Genomic DNA, 22,869 nt, shown 5'->3' with positions numbered 1-22,869 from the left:
TTTTAAACTTTTTTTTTTAACTTTTGCCATGCTTCAATAGCCTCCATGAGAGGCTAGAAGCAGGCACAAGCCGATCGGCTCTGCTACATAGCAGCGATCTGCTGATCGCTGCTATGTAGCAGAATTGCACGTGTGCTGTGAGCGCCGACCACAGGGTGGCGCTCACAGCGACGGGCAATCAGTAACCATAGAGGTCTCAAGGACCTCTATGGCTACAATGGAGACGCATCGCCGACCCCCGGACATGTGACGGGGGTCGGCGATGACGTCATTTCCGGCCGCCCGGCCGGAAGCGGTAGTTAAATGCCGCTGTCTGCGTTTGACAGCGGCATTTAACTAGTTAATAGGTGCGGGCAGATCGCGATTCTGCCCGCGCCTATTACGGGCACATGTCAGCTGTTCAAAACAGCTGACATGTCCCGGCTTTGGTGCGGGCTCACCGCGGAGCCCTGCATCAAAGCAGGGGAGCCGGCATCGGACGGTATAGTACGTCCGATGCCGGTAAGGGGTTAAATATCTTTGGAAGCATAATAATATCCTATTACAAATGCAAACCGAAAAATGCCAATTAGTATTATTATTTTTTTTTAAGCTTTGTAGTAGTCATAAAAATAATAGTAACGAATGTTGATTTTTCTGTTTAACTTTGTTGTTATTTTGCTTACGCCAACATTCTTAAATAAAGAATTTATTAAAAAATAAAAATAATAATAGTAATTATAACAGTTCTACTAATAATCGCTTCTGGGTTGTTGTTTTTTTTACATATTTTCGTGATATAATAACCTTTTAATAGTGATTTAAATATTTCCATAATTGCATTAAATAACTATGGAAATGAGGTCGTAAATCCTGTTTATCCTGACAGTTTGCACCTTGTAACCTTTAATACAAAAACTATTTAAAACATGTTGTTTCCGAACAGGATCCCGCTGGTTCTAGACGAGCTGACATTTATGAGTAGAAACAATACATCCGTCCATGATTATTTCTTTGTCTCAATCTCTGGAGGTTAAAAGAATAATCCTATTTATTTTTTTTATTTTTTTTTAAATTTAAATAAAATATCAACTTAATATAAAGGAAACGACAAAAGTAGACACTATCCTGGAACAAGTGCAAGAAAAAGCAAAGTTTTCTAAGAGCTTACGATCTACGAGGATTGGAAGGGTTTTATATGAACAGCCGTCTTTTATGCTGCATTTGGAGGACACATTAAAATCGCATGAGCCGTCTATCTGTGCGTGGACAAATATGAAGAGCACCCCAAAGTCAGGAGGGTCGTTTATACTGTTAAACTAAAGGATCAGATTCAGAACAAAATATTGTAAAGAGAGATGAGAGAAAAAAATGTAAAGGAATGAGATAAAGGAATTGGATAGGCTTGTCTAAAAAAACATATATTTTGAGTCTGACTGCCGAGGGTAGCGCATTCTAGAGAATTTGGTGCAGCTTGAGAAAAATTTTAGAATCAGGATTGGGAGGTCTGCATTTTACTGGATGTTATTATAAAGGCACAAAGATGATAATTGGCTGAATGACTGTTCGTTTGAATGTTTGCTCTTCGTCATAGCCCCCATGCCCTAATGTTGAGATACCCCCAACACATAATCTTCACAATCCATTCCTACATCTCTAACCTAAATCTTTTTGCCTTACTTTCCTTTGCTCCTCACACCAATGTCTCCCAATTTTCCTCTGCATCTCCCTTACTTTGGAACTCAATACTCCAAACGAGCAGACTTTCCCTGATTTTAGAAAAGCCTAGAACCCGCATTATCCATAATGCCACCACAATGACACCTGTGCAGCTCCTACCCTGCCCTTCTCTTCTCCTTGCAGATTTTGAGCTCTCGCAGGCAGGGTCATCTCTCCCTTTCCACGAGTTCACATTTATCATACTTGTTTTTTTTTTTAGTTTAGTTTCCTTATTTTGCTCTTTGCTGTAGAATTTCGCTCTCCACCAGCTGTGATTCCGTAGAGGTATCGGAGATGACAGTGAGAGCTGTAGTTTTCCAGCCGCTCGTAGCCTCATTAACATGTGACTCTCAAGAAGTCAACGGGTTTATGGAGAAGACATCACTAACCCAGTAGCTATAACATGGAGGCGCGCCAGCAAACTGACTGTTAAATAGTTTTCTCCACACCCGTCCCTGGAGGGAAACCAAGATGGTTGCGACTAAATCCAAACATGGCCCAGACCTTCTAAAAGAATGGTCTATGGCTGACTTTTTTTTTTCTGAATGGCGCATCATACCTTTACACCGGTTGTTTATCATTTTTCATTTTTTATTATGGTTCAGAGCTGTTACAAACCATTTCTGGAGACGAATCTCCCACTTCCTGTGATGCCACTTCAACAGAGCAGTTCTTTCTCTTCTACTCTGCTCTGTCGATCGCAGCAACATCATGATGATTAACAGCCGGCTTCCTGGCACCTCACTCCGTGCACACACTTGCGCATGCGCATCGCGAAGAACTCTGCAAGTGACTGTGATTTCTTGTGGCGACGCTGGGTACAGGGGTCACTAACAGACCTATCTCACAGCACTGCTCATGCAACACGACATCAGCAGTGACAAACCGTCGACAGAGCAGAGTTTAAGAGAAGGAACTGCTCTGTCGACGGAGAATCGTTGCCGGGAGCAATTCTGTGACTCCTCTAAACTGGAAGAGATTGGAGCACAGCGGTCTCAGATAACACCTTTGTCACATTTGTCTTTCTTTATCTGTTCACGATACATCTACTTTAATTTTGACATTTATGACTGCAATGCATTTTTTCGGTTTAGTTTTAGGTCTAAAAAACATTGCACGGTTTTTAAAAAATTATTTTTTTTACTGATCTATATTTTTCACACTTTTCTGTTAAGTATAAAATTCCACATGTGATAATTCATAGTTTTGATGCCTTCAGTGTGAATGTACAATTTTCATAGTCGTGAAAATACAGAAAAATCTTTAAATGAGAAGGTGTGTCCAAACTTTTGGTCTGTACTGTATAATATATATATATATATATATATATATATATATTTTTTTTTACTATTTTTCAGCTTTGTATATGTTTTATGAAGTTGCAGCTTTAAAAATACAATAGAATAAGCTGAATGCGGTTTCCAGGCAGCATGAGGGGAAAAATATTTTTTTTCAATGAATGATGCCGTGAGGGAATGCAATAGATTTCATGAGGTTTGGGAAACTTCCAGCAACATAAAAGGCTCCTCTGCACACATGTAAAAAAAGAAATTGCGATTTATGATTTCTTTTTTTTTTACTTTTCAGTCTTCTTGCTTGTTTGTTTTGTGACATTTTGTAAATTGGAGATTTTTCTTGGGTCTCTTCAAACCCCCTAAAGACTCACACCAAAATCTTGTTAATTTATAAAGACTAATTATGAAATATCATTTTGAAAAAAACAAAAAAACAAAATAAAGATAAACACTGAAAATTTTTGTGCGCTAAATAAAGCCTTAGAGGGAATAATGTTTTATTCTAAAGGCTTCACTTGTTAATAATAAAGAAGGAGCGCGTGACCCTGGGTGTTTTCCGGTGAGTTTGCAACTATCCCACCATATGGATTAGCACAGCTGATCAGTAGGGACTAGCGGAGCCAGTTTAAAAGGGCAAGACAGGGAATGCAGCAGCCATTTAGGGAGAATCTGAACAGGGAGAGAACGTCACAGCTCAAAGAAATAGAGAGAGAAATAGATAGTGTGTGACAGTAGAGACGATAGCTATATACGGGGTGGACCCTTTGACATTTCTAAGGCTTTTTCCATGTTAAAGAGCTTGAAAGAGAACGAATTTGGTCCTAGGATATTTCACAGTGGCATACACGTCTTTTCAGGGGTTTTGCATCCCTCGGGGTACTCTTGATTTGCAGCAAATTCATTGTCCGCGCATCTAATGTTTTGACAAATTTCTGTAAAGATTGTGAGTTTGCATTTCAAAAGATTCCCTCATCTCTGCTAATTATCGAAACAATATATTAAAGTCGATGATACATTCTATCCTAATTCTAACTTATATAAAGTAGACTTTATGGAAGTTTAGTAGTAAAAAAAAAAATAAAATAGGAAATGTAACAGTAATGGCAACAGCCTCGATATTTTATACCAATGATTTCGTTTTATTACGGCTCTACATATTCGTCGCACTTTCCGTAATTGTATTTAATTGCTATGGAAATGAGATGGTAAATCTTGTTTATCCTGACAGTTTGCACCTTGTAACCTTTTCTACAAAATCTATATATATATATATATATATATATATATATATATAAAAGGAGTTGTCTTCAAACCGGATCCCGCCGGTCGCAGCCTTCGCATCACAATCGTATCATCCGGATGACATTTATAAGCAGAAACAATGTATCTTTACACGATGATTTGTTTATCTGAATTTTCTGAGTTAATGGATTGTTAAACTTTGGCAAAGATAATAAAAAAAAAAAAATGTGTTGCCTCGGCTGTTGTTTCTGCATGTTTGTAAAATCGAGCATAGATGTTTTTTTGGCTGGCGTGGCACAGGTCTGACATTTATTACAGTCTCATCATCACTTGGCTACAAAAATAACAAGAAAAATTAGGAAGATACATTTCCAGGTTTAAATGAAGCGGTATGCCCTTATAATATTATGACATATCAGTAGGATACGGCGGTCTGATCTCTACAACTCCAACCGATCGGCTGCAGTCTGAGTTCTCAGCCATAACTGTTTACACCACTGATTATAATTGTCGACCCTAAGAACAACCCGTTGTATGTCCGGCCAATATATTAGAGAGATCTGCTTCTTTCTCAAGTCTTGAGCCACTTTTCCACTCCATCCCTCGAGAACTCACTATCCCAGCTCAGTCCATCTAGATTAAAGAAAAAGGTATTGCTAGATCACTGATAGATCAGATTACAGCTACTCATAAAGTCGATGGAGAAGGCAGGAGGGCAGAAGGGTGAGGAGATGGATCAGGCAGGCACAGGCAGATCAAGCTGCACCTTATAGAAAAAGTATTTCATGTCAATGCTGGATTCACATCTACACTGATCATTACTGATATAATGTTATGTCATCCATGCTGCTGCTTCTTTTCATGCTATATAAAGACAGGAGAGCAGGAATACATCATGTCTGTGTGTGCTGTGAATAGGAGACATCTTAGCAGTCTACTTCTGTCTCAAGTCTTGAGCCACTTCTCCACTCCATCCCTCGAGAACTCACTATCCCAGCTCAGTCCATCTAGATTAAAGAAAAACATATTGCTAGATCACTGATGGATCAGATTACAGCTACTCATAAAGTCGATGGATCAGGCAGACACAGGCAGATCAAGCTGCACCTTATAGAAAAAGTATTTCATGTCAATGCTGGATTCACATCTACACTGATCATTACTGATATAATGTTATGTCATCCATGCTGCTGCTTCTTTGCATGCTATATAAAGACAGGAGAGCAGGAATACATCATGTCTGTGTGAGCTGTGAATAGGAGAAATCAGAGCAGTGTACTTCTTTCTCAAGTCATTAACCACTTATCCACTCTCTCCGTTGAGAACTCTCCATCCACTCTAAAAAAAAGAGCTCAGTCCATCTAGATTAAAGAAAGAGGTATTGCTAGATCACTGATGGATCAGACTACAGCTACTAAAAAAGTTGATGGATAAGGCAGGAGGGCAGAAGGGTGAGGAGATGGATTAGGCAGACACAGGCAGATAGAGCTGCACCTTGTAGAAAAAGTATTTCACGTCAATGCTGGATTCACATCTACACTGCTCAGAACTGCTATATAATGTCCTCCATGCTGCTGCTTTTTTTCATGCTGTATAAAGACAGGAGAGCAGGAATACCTCATGTACGTGTGAGCTGTGAATAGGAGACATCATAGCAGTCTAATTCTTTCTCAAGTCATTAACCACGTCTCCACTCTCTCCGTTGAGAACTCTACATCCACTCTGAAAAAAAAAACAGCTCAGTCCATCTAGATTAAAGAAAGAGGTATTGCTAGATCACTGATGGATCAGATTACAGCTACTCAAAAAGTTGATGGAGAAGGCAGGAGGGCAGAAGGGTGAGGAGAGGGATTAGGCAGACAGAGGCAGATGAAGCTGCACCTTATAGAAAAAGTATTTCATGTCAATGCTGGATTCACATCTACACTGATCATTACTGATACAATGTTATGTCATCCATGCTGCTGCTTCTTTACATGCTGTATAAAGACAGGAGAGCAGGAATCCCTCATGCCAGTGTGTTCTGCGAATAGGAGACATCATAGCAGCTTGTCTCCACTCACCAGCTTAGAGACAACTGAAAATTAGAGAGAGAGCCTGCAGAGGGGAAAACTGATGAAAAATGCAGGAAACAAGACATATAATGGCCAGAAATAGTATTGCTATTATTACTATTCATGTACATGCAACAGCTTCTTCTGAAATATCACCTGGAACAGCAGATACTATGTAACAAAGAAGGCAGGTTAATGGCTTAATCTGCAGGTTAATAGAGTTATTCAACTGTACATAGCCGAACACTCCGGGGAAAAAGGATCCGTATTCTCCCCGGCAGCATGCAGGTTCAGTCACGGTGGCGGCATCGGCGCTGGTTCAGTCACCGCGCTGAGTATAGGAAGCTGCGGCTGTATCCGCACCCCGGGCCCTGACTGACACTGCCTCAGAAACTGAAGGATTAGAATATATCACACAATAATGTATCACAGCGTCAGCAGACAATGCACCTGGACCAGAAGCTGGAAACTTATATCTGCTGGACTGCAAAAGGGGAAACAATACAAAACAATGGCAACAATGGGGGCTAAAAATGGCTCAGAGGAAATATATCTTATTCCACTATATATGATAATATTATTAACAATTGTGGGAATTAATAAAACAATCAAAGTCTCAATAATAAATCTAAAATATATATTTTTTTAATATTATTATTATTATTAATAAGTATTATTGTTGTTATTATTATTAGTATTAATGATAAGAATAAAGACAGAAAATAAGAAAATTTATTTTAGATTTAGAATTAAGGTTTTGATTTCAATTATTCAAAAATAATAACAATAATAATTTATTATTGTTGTTTTTATTAGTAATAGAAAGTAGTAGAAAATGTAAAAACATTTATTTTAGATTTAGAATTAATATTTTTATTTCAAATATTTAATATTAATGTTAATAATAATAAATTTATTAGTAGTAGTTTAAAAAGTATTTTTAATTTAGAATTAAGATTTTGATTTTAATAATAATAATAATAATAATTATTATTATTATTATTAGCATTATTTGTGGAAAACATTTTAAAAAAATGTGGACTTAATATTTCCATTTGGTTATTGCATTACTGTTATTAGCATTATTATTAATAATAATTATTATAATAAAATGATTGAAATCAAAATCTTAATTCTTATTCTAAAATAGATTTTATTTTTCTTCTTCACTGTTATTAATATTACTACTATTACTACTACTACTAATAATAATAATAAACATATATTTTAGATTTATTATTAAAATTTTGATTATTTTATAATATAATAATAATAAGGTGAATAAACATATTTTTAAGATTATGATTTTAATGATAATGAATCCAATTATCTCTTCAAAGAGGAAGAGGACTAGAACTCCAGCGCCACCTATAGGAAGTAGCGATAGGTGGCGATTTAGAATAAAGGTTTTGATTTCAATTATTCAATAATAATAATAATAATTTATTATTATCATTGTTGTTTTTATTAGTAGTAGTAGAAAATATAAAAACATGTATTTTAGATTTAGAATTAAGATTTTGATTTCAATTATTGAATAATAATAATAGTTTTATTATTATTATTATTATTATTATTGTTGTTTTTATTAGCAGTAGTTGAAAATATAAAAAATGTATTTTAGATTTAGAATTAATATTTTTATTTCAATTATTTAATATTAATGTTAATAATAATAATAAATGTATTATTATTAGTAGTAGTAGTTAAAAAAAAGTATTTTTATTTTAGAATTAAAAGATTTTGATTTTAATAATAATATTAATTATTATTATTATTATTATTATTATTATTTGTATTACTGGAAAACATTAAAAAAATGTGGACTTACTATTTCCATTTTGGTTATTGTATTATTGTTATTAGTATTATTATTAATAATAATTATTATAATAAAATGATTGAAATCAAAATCTTAATTCTTATTCTAAAATAGATTTTCTTATTTTTCTTCTTCACTGTTATTAATATTACTACTACTACTACTAATAATAATAATAAAGAAACATATACCGTATTTTTCGGACTATAAGACGCACCGGGCTATAAGGCGCACCCAGGTTTTAGAGGTGGAAAATAGGGGAAAAAAAATATTTGAAGCTAAAAAATGTGGTAAAATATTTAATAACATAAATGACATACTATTATATGTGGTGTTATTATATATAATAGTATGTTATTATGTTGGAAGCTGCGGGACAAGTGTGGTGTCTGTACAGTACTATATGAAGATGCTGGAGGGTGAGTATAAGAATGGGGGCACAGGGCTTATATTTAAAGCACCACTCCAGCACTGCAAAATAACATTGGAGTGCTGCTTTAAAATCCCATGGGAGAACTATAACTCCCAGCATGTCCTGCAGATCCTATGACATGCTTGGGAGTTATAGTTCACCAAAGGAGTGGCAGAGTGCTTTATTGTGTTTTGTAAAGACTAACCTCTTAAATGTGGCAGCCAGCCACACTATGGTGAGGTTAAAGCTGGAGCATCCCATTACTGTACACAGAGCAGTCCCTCTTTCATTTCCATAGCACAGGTTATGAGGAAGCTGCAGTGGAGACTGGAAAGCCTGAAGGACCTGTGATGATGTCAAGAAGAGGGAGGGCTCTGAGCTGCCATGTGATGCTCCAGCCCGCCCACTCCTGACATCATCACAGGTCCTCCTGCACAGAACTCAGCGTCCAGCCCAGGCATGGCAGGCAGGTATGCAGCCATCTCCTCTCTCGCTTGGCCCCTGCTGCTGCCTCCTCTCCCCCGGACACACAGACCTGCCCAGCTGCTGCAGGAATCAGTGCTGGAGAAGCCATGTGTGTCCCTGCTTAAGCATTTGCTGCTCCCGGCTCACCGCTCAGCTGATAGGTGGGCGGGGAGCCGCTAATGAATATTCACTGCACTTAATCGTCGGGAGCACATGGTTTCTCCAGCGCTGATTCTGGGCAGCGGGGACATCCTGAAGTGGGATAACAGTGCGATCCCACTCACTGCTGCCCCCCTCCCCACATGCTACATCCGTACCATAAGACGCACCCACACTTTCCTCCCAAATTTGGAGGAAAAAAAGTGCGTCTTATGGTCGGAAAAATACGGTACATGTATATGTATTTTAGATTTATTATTAAGATTTTGATTATTTTATAATATAATAATAATAAGGTGAATACACATATTTTTAAGATTATGATTTTAATGATAATTAATCCAATTGTCTCTTCAAAGAGGAAGAGGACTAGAACTCCAGCGCCACCTATAGGAAGTAGCGATCCTAACAGTCAATATCGACTCTCTAACGAGCCTTGTCACATGACTTAGTATAAAAGCCAAAACCAAAATTGATAATTGCAACTATGAAACAAATGAATTTTTATCTAACCCGATTGTACAACTTTGCTGTTATAGGAAAAGAAAAAGACAACTTGTCCCGATTCACCAGAAATGTTATAGAAGAACTTCAGAAAGAAGACACAAGAGAATCTCAGAGCCTAACCAGAGGAAATAAGCCAACGATACCTTGTCCCCACTGTCACCCTAAAGGACATAATCAAGGTTCATTCTCGGACAATTAATGCTATGAATTTGGAGAGCCCCCAAGGGCAGTGGGTACTCGGTACCGGGTCCTTCGGTTCTCGGGGGGATGTCACGGTGGCTGACCCGGTCCGTGGCCCTGGGATGTCCGTTGATAAAAGGGGGAAAGGTCTTTAAAGGGGGAATGTTCGTGACGCCACCTGTGGTATTCGGTCAGGATGACCGACGCTGCTTAGGGGTCCGCTGGGGTGATGTTATGGCAGCTGGATGGTATACCTTCCCACAGGTGAAGTGTGTCCCCAGGGCTTCCCAGTGTGTAGATGGTGGATGGTGAGAGGCGCAGTGAAGAACGAGGACACAAGGTTGCAGTCTCTTTACCTTTTACTAAAGACTTCAGCATCCACAGTCCAGAGCACCAGATGACAGGGTAGGCAGAGTCCGGCCGGTTTGGAGGCAAATCCAGAGTCCCCTTATCCAGGTGGAAATCAGTAGCCTTCCTCTAGCGCCTGGGTGTTGTAGTACCTCACTGCTGAGCTTCTCATAAGGTCCTCACAACTGTTGTTGGTGTTCTAGATGTTATGTCTCTCTCTGTCTCCCAGATGGATAGGAACAAACCCGTATGACTGGTGGCCTAGGGCTTTTTACAGGGACTCTAGCACGCCTTGGCCCCCACAAGTTGCCACCGTGCCTTCTGGGTAGAGGTCGGGCAGGCAACGTGGAATTAGCTGTCCTGCCGATCTCTGGAGCAAGGCATGGAGACAGTTGCTCCCTCGGTGTTCCGGCTACTGGATCCTGCGCCTCAGAAGGAGGCAGCCTGTGTAGGGCAGAACTCTTTCTGGTTTCCTCTCCTTTTGCTATGACTTAGTTTCTCACCCTCTACAATACAATTCACTGTTCGTGTCTCTTTCTTAGGATGCTGCCGCACGTGGGGCAGTTGCAGCTCCGTGGCCTTCCGTCTAGGCTTCTGACAGGATCCCACCCCTGTCAGGGACCACTCTATCGGTCACTGCTAGATGTTCCTTCTTTCCCTCTGTCTGCCTGACAGGGACTGACTGAGTGAAGCTCAGCCAGCTTCTGCCTGACTTCCTATCCAGACCACCAGTTTTACCTAATTGTGAGGAGTGCCCTAATAAATAGGAGCATAGCTCCCCCTGGTGGACTGGAGTGTGAAGTGTGGTGTATGGTTTGTGATACCTGGTAAAGAGATCTCCTTTATTGCCTTGGACGTAGCATCACTCCTCCCTAGAGGAGAATGATATTACTGCAACGACCAGGACCCTGTGACGCTGCAGAACAACCATGAAAGAAAGACGAGCCTCGCATGGTTTGAAACCTCATCATTACGGACTTGTTTTTGGATTTCTTTTACTTCTTTAAAAAGACAAAAGTCTGGAGGGTCGGGGGAGGGGAGCACTTTCACTATTATAGCAGTAGATTCAATTTTAAGGTTTTTTTTAATTCTTTTGAGGTCTTAAGGCTTGTTTACCCTGGCTGTAAATTACAGCCTATGGTGTGTGATCATTTATTATCCCGCTTAGCCAGGACAACCGCACTGCTGATGAGCACAGAACCATCATTCATAGATCGTTCTTCCACACAGAACATGATCCTCGGCAGCACATTCACATAGGACAATGTGCTGCTCAGAACGATAATTTTTGAGCACGCTTAAAAATAATTTCACTGAATTAACATTTTGCTCGTTTGGCGGGTGATTGGCAGCCTGTTTTGATTGGCAAATCGGGAAAACAAATCGTTCATTCGTAATAATCATCCAGGGTAAATGCATCCTCAGTCTTTGAAGCATCTGTAGATACTAATTAACCATTAATTATTGCTTCGGGTTTTATGTAAAGAGATGAGCAAATTGATTTGTTTAGAATTTCCCAAAATTTCATAGATTTAGGCAAATCTAAACATTCAGGGAAACACGGCGCAAGGCTGGACAGGTAGACTAGATACCATTGTATCTTCCTATCTGTCCCATGTCCTTACTCGCACATGCACAGAACCCTACCACATGGCCCTTTACGAGTCACAACTTTTACTCAGTCCACTTGGAAGCTCATTACAAACAAATCTGCTTTCTGATGATTGTGAATTTTTGTAAGATTCAAGTCAAATACAATTTGACCCAAACATATTCCCTTGGGATTGACATCTCACCAGTCATCGGCTGCCCTTAGCCTATTTTTCCTTGTCAATGTGAAATGTCCAAATAACGACTTCCTATAATGTATTTTGCATTTCTAAGAAATGATTCTCCATTAGGAAAGTGCTCAGCAGGTTGTGGTGACCACACCTCTGCTAAATAGGAGATTACGTGATGAGATTAAATACCATCCACACAAATCTCCGACACTGTCAGGTCATCTCAGGAGGAGCTGGGATATAATAGATGTAACGTATGTGTTAGGGTTGTTTAAATAACCTTGTACAGTCATAACTCATTCATCCAGCAAGTTATCCAACAGCCATTACATTTATACATCGCTTTCCCGCAGCTCATTGACTCAACACTGTAGAGACTTTACATGTACAGATCCCAATCTCCGGACCGGTTTCCTTGTTGCAGATTCAACATGCAACATTCCTGACCGGAATCCAACAGCTACAACATAGGTACAAATCAAACTATTGAGTTTGGTTCTGGAGACCACGGAAGGTCCTGAAATCTTGCGTGAACGTAGACCTTAAAGCTCGAATGTTTGAAGCTAGCCTTAAGGTACCGTTACACTAAACGACTTACCAACAATCACGAGCAGCGATACGACCTGGCCGTGATCGTTGGTAAATCGTTGTGTGGTCGCTGGGGAGCTGTCACACAGACAGCTCTCTCCAGCGACCAACGATCAGGGGAAAGACTTCGGCATCGTTGAAACTGTCTTCAACGATGCCGAAGTCCCTGGGTAACCAGGGTAAATATCAGGTTACTAAGTGCAGGGCCGCACTTAGTAACCTGATATTTACCCTGGTTACCATTGTAAAAGTTTTAAAAAAAAAAACACTACATACTCACATTCCGATGTCTGTCACGTCCCCGGCGTCAGCTTCCCGCACTGACTGTGTCAGCGCCGGCCGGCCGTAAAGCAGAGCACAGCGGTGACGTCACCGCTGTGCTCTGCTTTACAGCCGGCGCTTACACAGTGCAGGGAAGCTGACAACGGGGGACGTGACAGACATCGGAATGTGAGTATGTACTGGTTTTTTTTTTAACTTTTACAATGGTAACCAGGGTAAATATCGGCCCTGCGCTTAGTAACCCGATATTTACCCTGGTTACCAGTGAACACATTGCTGGATCGGCGTCACACACGCCGATCCAGCGATCACAGCGGGTGATCAGCGACCAAAAAAAGGTCCTGATCATTCCCAGCGACCAACGATCTCCCAGCAGGGGCCTGATCGTTGGTCGCTGTCACGCATAACGATTTAATTAACGATATCGTTGCTTCGTCACAAAAAGCAACGATATCGTTAACGAAATCGTTATGTGTGAAGGTACCTTTACAGTGGTCGCTTTCAATGGAGAACATTTCCCGTCACTTGCCTCTTCCTCACTTTTTCTTCTATTGAAGGGTCACTACTCCATTCTCATGGGGCATGTTCTCAGGATCAGTGAGCCACTGGTTAGTCTGATCCTCAGGGATCAGTAACTTTGGAAGAACACCGTTAATAGAAGGGAGATTTGGTTTGAAGATTTGGCGTTCTCATATGACCTAGAACTTTATATCTATTATTATTATTATTTATTGTTATAGCGCCATTTATTCCATGGCGCTTTACATGTGAGGAGGGGTATACATAATAAAAACAAGTACAATAATCTTAAACAATACAAGTCATAACTGGTACAGGAGGAGAGAGGACCCTGCCCGCGAAGGCTCACAATCTACAAGGGATGGGTGAGTATACCGGAGGAGAGAGGACCCTGCCCGCGAGGGCTCACAATCTACAAGGGATGGGTGAGGATACCGGAGGAGAGAGGACCCTGCCCGCGAGGGCTCACAATCTATAAGGGATGGGTAAGGATACAGGAGGAGAGAGGACCCTGCCCGCGAGGGCTCACAATCTACAAGGGATGGGTGAGGATACAGGAGGAGAGAGGACCCTGCCCGCGAGGGCTCACAATCTACAAGGGATGAGTGAGAATACAGTAGGTATTCTAGGTAGGGAAAACTAGTTGACAACCAAATTGGAAGCCATAGCTGGTCATATAAAGGTTGTCACCCAGCTGCTGTGTAATATTTCTCCTGCTTCTAAATCACTAAGACTTAGAATTAAATCTTAATGATTTACTTATTTTTCTTGAAAATCTTTGGAAGAACTTTTTCTATCTTTTTCCATTTCCTAAAAAAGCCCTCATTCTGCACCTAACCGCAGTTGAGTCTTCCACAACCATTGTATACATGGATGTTTTGGAGTTAACAGTGAGAGCTGTAGTTTTCCAGCCGCTCGTAGCCTCATTAACATGTGACTCTCAAGAAGTCAACGGGTTTATGGAGAAGACATTGCCAACCCAGTAGCTATAATATGGAGGTGCGCCAGCAAACTGCCTCTTAAATAGTTTTCTCCACACCCTTCCCTGGAGGGAAACCAAGATGGACAAAAATATGCTGCAAATTTAAGTTCCCCAAACTCCACACTGCAACTAAGAAGCCAAAGCGCAGATGTGATTTTCTGTAGCAAAGGAACATTGGGGAACAAGAAAAATCAAATTAGGGATTTTTGCCAGAGATGACATTATGAGTACAGATGCGCAAATCAATTCAAATTTGCCTCAAAGTTCATCAAACATTTGGATTTTCAAGATTTTGCAATTCCCTTTTTTGCAGATCCAAGAAAATGACTGCTGGAGGGTCGGATTCGGAAGGGTCAGGTTCAGGTTAAAAAAACAAAAAAAAAACATTATCCTTACCTCTCCATGGCTCTCACCTAGAACACAAATCTGCCAGCCCGATCCTTACAGTCCAGTCCAGTCGTCCTTGGAGTTTTTCATAGGTCCCGTCCGGTCTTTGGTGCCTCCACCGCTGACATGACATCAACACTATAACATCGTAGAGCGCCGCATATCATGACTTCGCGTTAGGCTTTTCTGTACATGTATCCAGTCTGGACCAATCCTCTATCTGCTCTCCAGACTGAATGTCTTTCTTGCACTGATACTATCATGGCAGAAGAGATTTTGGAGTGAAGATTTTTCTGTATTAGCAGAGTTTGTGAAGGATTTAGTGACTAGATCTGGAGTGGTGGGATACCCAGTGATCAGCAAATGGTCAACCTCCCAACTTCTTTTGAAGGAGTTTTCTACTTTTTGAAAAGTGCTGCTCCAACAATCCGATCTTAGTTAAAAAAAAAAATATATATATATATATATATATATATATATATATATATATATATATATATATAGATATATAGATATATATAGATAGTATTCCATCTCCATGAGTCCAGTGATGGCTCCAGTCTCTGAGTTGTGTCTGCAGTGGTGACATGTTTACAGCTGCAGCCAATCAATAAGCTTTATTGTGGCTGCCACAGTGATTGGCTGCAGCCGGAGCACAGACCCCGGAGCTGGTGTGGAACTCGAGGATGCACAGTACTATCTGTATTTGCTATTTACTATCAGACTATTGGCCACCACTTTTCTAGTTTGTGATCTGGGCCTGTTATTGGTTTAGTAGACTGATTGATCCGGCTAGATACAAATGTAGCAATTTTTATTTACAAACATTCTTATCTAGTAACAAGCACTGGACTTTCTGTGCTACTGTGTTACTGTGTTACTTCCCCCAAAGAGGTTCTGCAGCTGCTGGCGTCTGCAATAGAAGAAGTCAACACACTATCAGGAATTTAGAATTCTCCTTATTTTGTTTCATTTTTGGTTGGAAATACAAAACTGTTGTCCCGAAACTGCAAAAATGGTTTCCTGAACTAAGAGAGATTTGTGGCTTCCAATAAAAAAGCAGCTCTGAGATGACGAAGCTGATTCATTTTGTAAATGTTGGGTGAAAGATTTGGTCTCAAAACCAAAATAATAATCTACTATCATCCCAAAAATGAACTCAGTGATTTGTCCTGGACATTCAGAGCCACTTGTAACTGTTCACACATGATTCATTACATGGATGCTACTTGTGGACGCACAGACGTGAGCGCAATTTGAATCTATGTTTTCCATCTTCCTATTTTCTCTATTTGTTATAAATCTTTCTTAACCAAACTAAAACATGTACAAAGCAAAAAAAAAATCGTTTTTATGACTTCCAAAGGTTTGACACATAGCAAATAATCAGATGTAAATTGTTACCACAAAAATTTTGTGGGTGAATTGACTTACAAAAGAAATACTTATTAGTGGTACTTTGAGATAAGCAAATGAATTTAAATGGAGAGGATGTGCACAGAGGACCAGGTGAGAATCTGCACGGATGGCCAGGTGAGGATCTAAACGGATGGCCATGCGAGGAGCTGCACGGATGGCCAGGCGAGGAGCTGCACAGAGGGCCAGGCGAGGAGCTGCACAGAGGGCCAGGCGAGGAGCTGCACGGAGGGCCAGGCGAGGAGCTGCACGGAGGACCAGGTGAGGAGCTGCACAGAGGGCCAGGCGAGGAGCTGCATGGAGGGCCAGGCGAGGAGCTGCATGGAGGGCCAGGCGAGGAGCTGCATGGAGGGCCATGCGAGGAGCTGCACGGATGGCCAGGCGAGGAGCTGCATGGTGGACCAGGTGAGGAGCTGCACGGAGAGCCAGGCGAGGAGCTGCATGGAGGACCAGGTGAGGATCAGCATGGAGGACCAGACGAGGAGCTGCATGGAAGACCAGGTGAGGATCTGCACAGAGGGCCACGCGAGGAGCTGCATGGAGGACCAGGTGAGGATCTGCACGGAGGGCCAGGCGAGGATCTGCATGGATGACCAGGCGAGGAGCTGCATGGAGGACCAGGCGAGGAGCTGCATGGAGGACCAGGTGAGGATCTGCATGGAGGACCAGGTGAGGATCTGCATGGTGGACCAGGTGAGGAGCTGCACGGAGGACCAGGTGAGGAGCTGCATGGTGGACCAGGTGAGGAGCTGCACGGAGGGCCAGGCGAGGAGCTGCATCGAGGACCAGGTGAGGTGCTGCATGGAGGACCAGGTGAGGATCAGCACGGAGGACCAGGTGAGGATCTGCACAGAGGACCAGGTGAGGAGCTGCATGGTGGACCAGGTGAGGACCTGCACGGAGGGCCAGGCGAGGAGCTGCATGGAGAACCAGGTGAGGATCTGCACGGAGGGCCAGGCGAGGATCTGCATGGAGGACCAGGTGAGGATCAGCACGGAGGACCAGGTGAGGATCTGCACAGAGGACCAGGTGAGGAGCTGCACGGAGGGCCAGGCGAGGAGCTGCATGGAGGACCAGGTGAGGATCTGCATGGAGGGCCAGGCGAGGATCAGCACGGAGGACCAGGTGAGGATCTGCACAGAGGACCAGGTGAGAAGCTGCATGGTGGACCAGGTGAGGATCAGCACGGAGGACCAGGTGAGGATCTGCACAGAGGACCAGGTGAGGAGCTGCACGGAGGGCCAGGCGAAGAGCTGCATGGAGGACCAGGTGAGGATCTGCACGGAGGGCCAGGCGAGGAGCTGCATGGAGGACCAGGTGAGGATCTGCACGGAGGGCCAGGCGAGGAGCTGCATGGATGACCAGGTGAGGATCTGCACGGAGGGCCAGGCGAAGAGCTGCATGGAGGACCAGGTGAGGATCTGCACGGAGGGCCAGGCGAGGAGCTGCATGGAGGACCAGGTGAGGATCTGCACGGAGGGCCAGGCGAGGAGCTGCATGGAGGACCAGGTGAGGATCTGCATGGAGGGCCAGGCGAGGATCTGCATGGAGGACCAGGTGAGGATCTGCACGGAGGGCCAGGCGAGGAGCTGCATGGAGGACCAGGTGAGGATCTGCACAGAGGACCAGGTGAGGAGCTGCATGGTGGACCAGGTGAGGAGCTGCACGGAGGGCCAGGCGAGGAGCTGCATGGAGGACCAGGTGAGGAGCTGCACGGAGGACCAGATGAGGATCAGCACGGAGGACCAGGCGAGGAGCTGCATGGAGGACCAGGTTAGGAGCTGCACGGAGGGCCAGGCGAGGATCTGCATGGAGGACCAGGTGAGGATCTGCACGGAGGGCCAGGAGAGGAGCTGCATGGAGGACCAGGTGAGGATCTGCACGGAGGGCCAGGCAAGGCGCTGCATGGTGGACCAGGTGAGGATCTGCACAGAGGACCAGGTGAGGAGCTGCACGGAGGACCAGGCGAGGAGCTGCATGGAGGACCAGGTGAGGATCTGCACGGAGGGCCAGGCGAGGATCTGCATGGAGGACCAGGCGAGGAGCTGCACGGAGGACCAGGCGAGGAGCTGCATGGAGGACCAGGTGAGGATCTGCACGGAGGGCCAGGCGAGGATCTGCACAGAGGACCAGGTGAGGAGCTGCACGGAGGACCAGGTGAGGATCAGCATGGAGGACCAGGTGAGAATCTGCACAGAGGACCAGGTGAGGAGCTGCATGGTGGACCAGGTGAGGAGCTGCACGGAGGACCAGGTGAGGAGCTGCATGGTGGACCAGGTGAGGAGCTGCACGGAGGGCCAGGCGAGGAGCTGCATGGAGAACCAGGTGAGGATCTGCACGGAGGGCCAGGCGAGGATCTGCATGGAGGACCAGGTGAGGATCTGCACAGAGGACCAGGTGAGAAGCTGCATGGTGGACCAGGTGAGGATCAGCACGGAGGACCAGGTGAGGATCTGCACAGAGGACCAGGTGAGGAGCTGCACGGAGGGCCAGGCGAGGAGCTGCATGGTGGACCAGGTGAGGAGCTGCACGGAGGGCCAGGCGAGGAGCTGCATGGTGGACCAGGTGAGGAGCTGCACGGAGGGCCAGGCGAGGAGCTGCATGGTGGACCAGGTGAGGATCAGCACGGAGGACCAGGTGAGGATCTGCACAGAGGACCAGGTGAGGAGCTGCACGGAGGGCCAGGCGAGGAGCTGCATGGTGGACCAGGTGAGGAGCTGCACGGAGGGCCAGGCGAGGAGCTGCATGGTGGACCAGGTGAGGAGCTGCACGGAGAGCCAGGCGAGGAGCTGCATGGAGGACCAGACGAGGAGCTGCATGGAAGACCAGGTGTTATAACAACCACATCATTGTAAGAGGTTAGGTCGGTGATTTGGTAAATCTATCATGTTAAGCAATTTATCTACGACCAAAAAAATCTGAACATTTTTGTTGCCCTCGATGATTTGTTACATTTAGCCGGTTACGAGACGACTAATCCACGAGGCTGCAGTGCAGTTATTCCCCCTAGTGGACAGATATGGAAATGCACCACCGTCCTGAGGTCGTTGCGTTCACCGTCTGGGCACAGGGCCAGGCCGGGGTTAATGAGGTTGTTACATTGAGGTGATGAAAGAAGATTCCCTTCTCTGCCAAACAGGATCGGTGCCAGCCGTGTGGGAGGTGCAGAGATGGCCGATATCAGATGGAGAGAGCTCTTCTCGGTGGTGAGAGAAAGTTGTCAATGTAGAGCGAATCAGTCGTCCCTGTGAGTGAAAGTGAAAAAGTGAGAATCACGGCGGGATCAGGGGCGTCAGTCATTAGAAAGTGAGCAAATCTGACAACAAATACCAGGATAATCCATGTGACACAACAACCAACAACGAGCTCCATCTGCTAGACAATGCATCAGACAGGACTCCAATCCTTGCCGAGACGGTCAATCAATGGCTAAGAATGATCTGCAGGGCAGGGATGCACCAGCTGCGGCCAGAGATGCTGAATTCAGTCTCCCTGCAGCACCTCCGCAGGAGAAATGAAGCATTACACAATTCTGGAGGTCCAAGTCATAACAATGCTTGAGGCGCCACGCGACCCCCTGATATTGTCGGCTCCGTCAGCACAAGATGGCCAGACGCTGGAAGATGCCAAAAATGACCGAAAAAAGGCGACCGCACCAGAGTAGGGCAGCGCAGCGGCACAAGGGAGGGACTGGGGAGAATATTTTTATTATTATTATTATTTTTACCTATATTTCATTATACTTTAAATACATTTTGTCAGAAACTTATTTCCTGGATAAATTTGAGCAAATCTTCAAATTTCAAGTTTTTCAAATCGATTCATTTCTAGTCTTTAGAATCCGGCAAGAGAAAAGTAGCATTAAAGGGAACCTATACTGGACATAGAGGACACTGATTTTTCTTTTCTTATTTTTTATCTCTGCGTTCCAATATTAGACTCGTTTTTTTTTTTTGTAGGACGAGTTGTAATTTTTTATAGCATCATTTTAGGGTCCATCCAAAGTGTTGAAAAACTCCTATTATTATTTTTTTTATTTTTTTTTTTTAAATAGTAATATTGCAATTTTTTTTTCAGCCAAAGTGACATGTTAACTTTTCTATAGGTCAGAACAGTTATAAAAATACCAAATTTATGCAGTTTAATTTAATTTATTTTTTATTAATTAATTTAACTATTTTTCCCCCTACTTTGGGGCAATAAAATCCATTTTTTTTTAAGTCTTTTACTTTTGCGTCTCAGATTCCGAGCATTATAACTTTTTTTTTTTATAAAAATTTCCATGGATTGAGCCGTCTGTGGCTTGTTAGATGAGTTCGTTTCATTTTAGGAGGCAAGTGATTTTTTTTTTTTTATTGTTTTTTATTCCACTTTTTTTTCGATGTGAATGAATAAAAAACAGTCATCATTCATGCAAATAATTTTGAAAATGGCAGTCGCCGTGTGCCTGAAGCTGGAGGCCCCGTGGCTGCGGTTTTTATCCCCATGTGATGCCCAGCCCGTCTGGTCTTCGTAGGAGAACATCATTTTGTCTATATTTTATTGCATGGCAGTATAAAGAACAAGAAATCAATCGATCACTAATTCTAGGCCGCAAAGTAAACCAAAAAAAAAAAAAAACCTATGTAAAAAAAAATGCAAAAAAGTTTTAAAACAAATCTTAAAAAAAACAAAATATAAAAACTTTAAATTCACACCACTGCTAAAATTAAATTGCTAAAAAAACATTGAAAATTCAGTATTGCCGCATCTGGATAATCCGATCTATCAAATATGAAATTAATGATTATGTGCAATAAAAGTAAAAAAAAAAAAAGATTTAAGCAGAAAAAAAATCAAAAGAGCAAGACTGAGATTTTTTGTAAAATTATAATAAAAAGTGATAAATATATCAAACACGACCCAGCGATCCAGGATAGACGGAGCCGCCGTCACCTGTCTGACCGCTTAGATGATACTGTCACTATTGACGCAGCATCTAAGGGGTTTAATTGTGGGGATTGATGGGGGGGAGGTGAATAGATTCATTTGATTGGAATTCCAAAATAATACCAGTTACCCATAAAGTCCATTTTGATAGAAAGTTGAATCTTAAATATTTATGGTTTATGTTGAAAGTTTCTACATCAGACGTTTGGTCTTATCACTTCCATATAACTCAAAGCCCAGAACTTTCCTTCACTTAGATAATAATATGGCATTCATTGCTGTAAACATAATGTCAGCCGCGACTTACACGACCGCAGAAACTTCCAGATTTATCCAGATATTTTTATTTCACCTACTGAACTGGAAACAGTGAAATGGGAAGAAGAGAATTGTAAGTGTGCCATCTAGTGGAGACCATTGGTATGACGCACATATATACTGCATGAAAGGAGAGAAACTGGAAACAGTCAGTAATCCTAAATGTCTGGCTATTTATTATAATAATCTAATCATTTTTCTAATTTACTTTAATTAAAAAAATCCCTACTGTTTACATATTTCCATTTTGATGACTTTTCGTTTGAGACTCCCTAGTGCATGCTGGGTCATTGCAGCAGCCTCTGTCTGCACCCTGAAATAAAGTATCATTGGAGACTTCCATTTTAAGGGCTGGGCTAGTCCCTGTTGTACTGGGCATGCATCAGTTGTCAGTTCCAATGTATGCTCCATAGGATCTTGTCACTGTGCAGTATTGTATTTAATTCGTAGTGACAGTGCGCTCCCTCGTAAGTTCAGATGAGAAGTGACCAGCTTGCAAAAGAGCGCACTGTCAGTGTGCATTGTAAAAAAAATATCCCGACGAGTAGGGAGAACAGAGAGTCCCTGCATATCCTGCTCGCTGAGTTATCTCTATCTGATGAGCACTGACATTGGAAGTCCGAACATCGTTTTTTGCCCCAAGGATTGAATAAGAGATCAGGTCTTGGGATTTGTCTTTTTTAATGCAGTAAATCTTTAAATTATTAAATGCACATTTCTGGCAGGACGATAAAACACGTGCAACATTGCTTTTTAAACTTTTATAAACTTTCCTAAAGAAGTATAAAGTGTCACTTTTTGCAATATATTTCTACTTTACAACTTAGTTACAATAGTTAAAAGTTCATGCTTATAAATCCATAAAAGTGCAGAGGCCAAATTTCACCGGAGTATTCGCATACTGTCAGTGTCACAAGTGGGTCACGTCCTCCTGGGAGATCTGAGGTTAGAAGATCACTACGTATTGTAAATCGCAGATCTTTCCTTTTGCCTGTGTGTTTGTGTTTCATATTAAACGGATTTCATTTCCTTTGGTGCTGAAGAGGTTAACAACCCTTTCTATGCTGGTTAGAATCTTGCAGCTCCATCTCACAGCTGTTCCTGGTCATTTCCTCTCCCTATAAAATCTGGTAAGACCTTCTCTTCCTTGCCAGTGAAAGTTTTACTTCCTAGTTCCTTGGAGACGCTGTGCTGAGTTGGAGATTGTTGTTGCTACTGGAGATTGTTGCGTGCTGTTTTTGGGTGTATGTTTTCCTAATTGTCCTATCCCCATTTGTTTGGCACATTCCTATCTTTCTACATTTGGTTAGTGTTTTGTATTTTTGTTGCTTTCTCCTATCCTTGTTTGTCTTACTTGTTTATTCACTAGCATATCTGTCCCAGGCCCCCTGGGAGTAGGGGGAGGGGACAGCTTAGGGGATAACAGGAGAACAGTAAGGCTGGTGGCCCAAACCTCCTCACCTTTAGCGGTACCTTTGGGAGTAG

The 22,869-nt window shown here is 42.6% G+C and overlaps 1 long non-coding RNA gene across 1 annotated transcript; it reads right to left on the bottom strand.

Annotated features, from left to right (window-relative positions):
• Window positions 1-4,272: 4,272 nt before the first annotated feature.
• On the bottom strand, window positions 4,273-8,998 carry LOC138667833 (uncharacterized). The gene is made up of 3 exons (XR_011318949.1): window positions 8,729-8,998; window positions 5,853-5,957; window positions 4,273-5,242 (listed from the first exon to the last, which is right to left on the bottom strand). It is a non-coding gene; the product is annotated as an uncharacterized lncRNA (long non-coding RNA).
• Between the last annotated feature and the right edge of the window lie 13,871 nt (window positions 8,999-22,869).

The sequence above is a fragment of the Ranitomeya imitator genome, chromosome 2 (genome assembly GCF_032444005.1).
Source record: "Ranitomeya imitator isolate aRanImi1 chromosome 2, aRanImi1.pri, whole genome shotgun sequence".
Taxonomy (NCBI): Eukaryota; Metazoa; Chordata; class Amphibia; order Anura; family Dendrobatidae; genus Ranitomeya; species Ranitomeya imitator.
The sequence above is the reverse complement of the archived record's forward strand: the minus strand, read 5'-3'. Positions and strand labels throughout refer to the sequence as shown.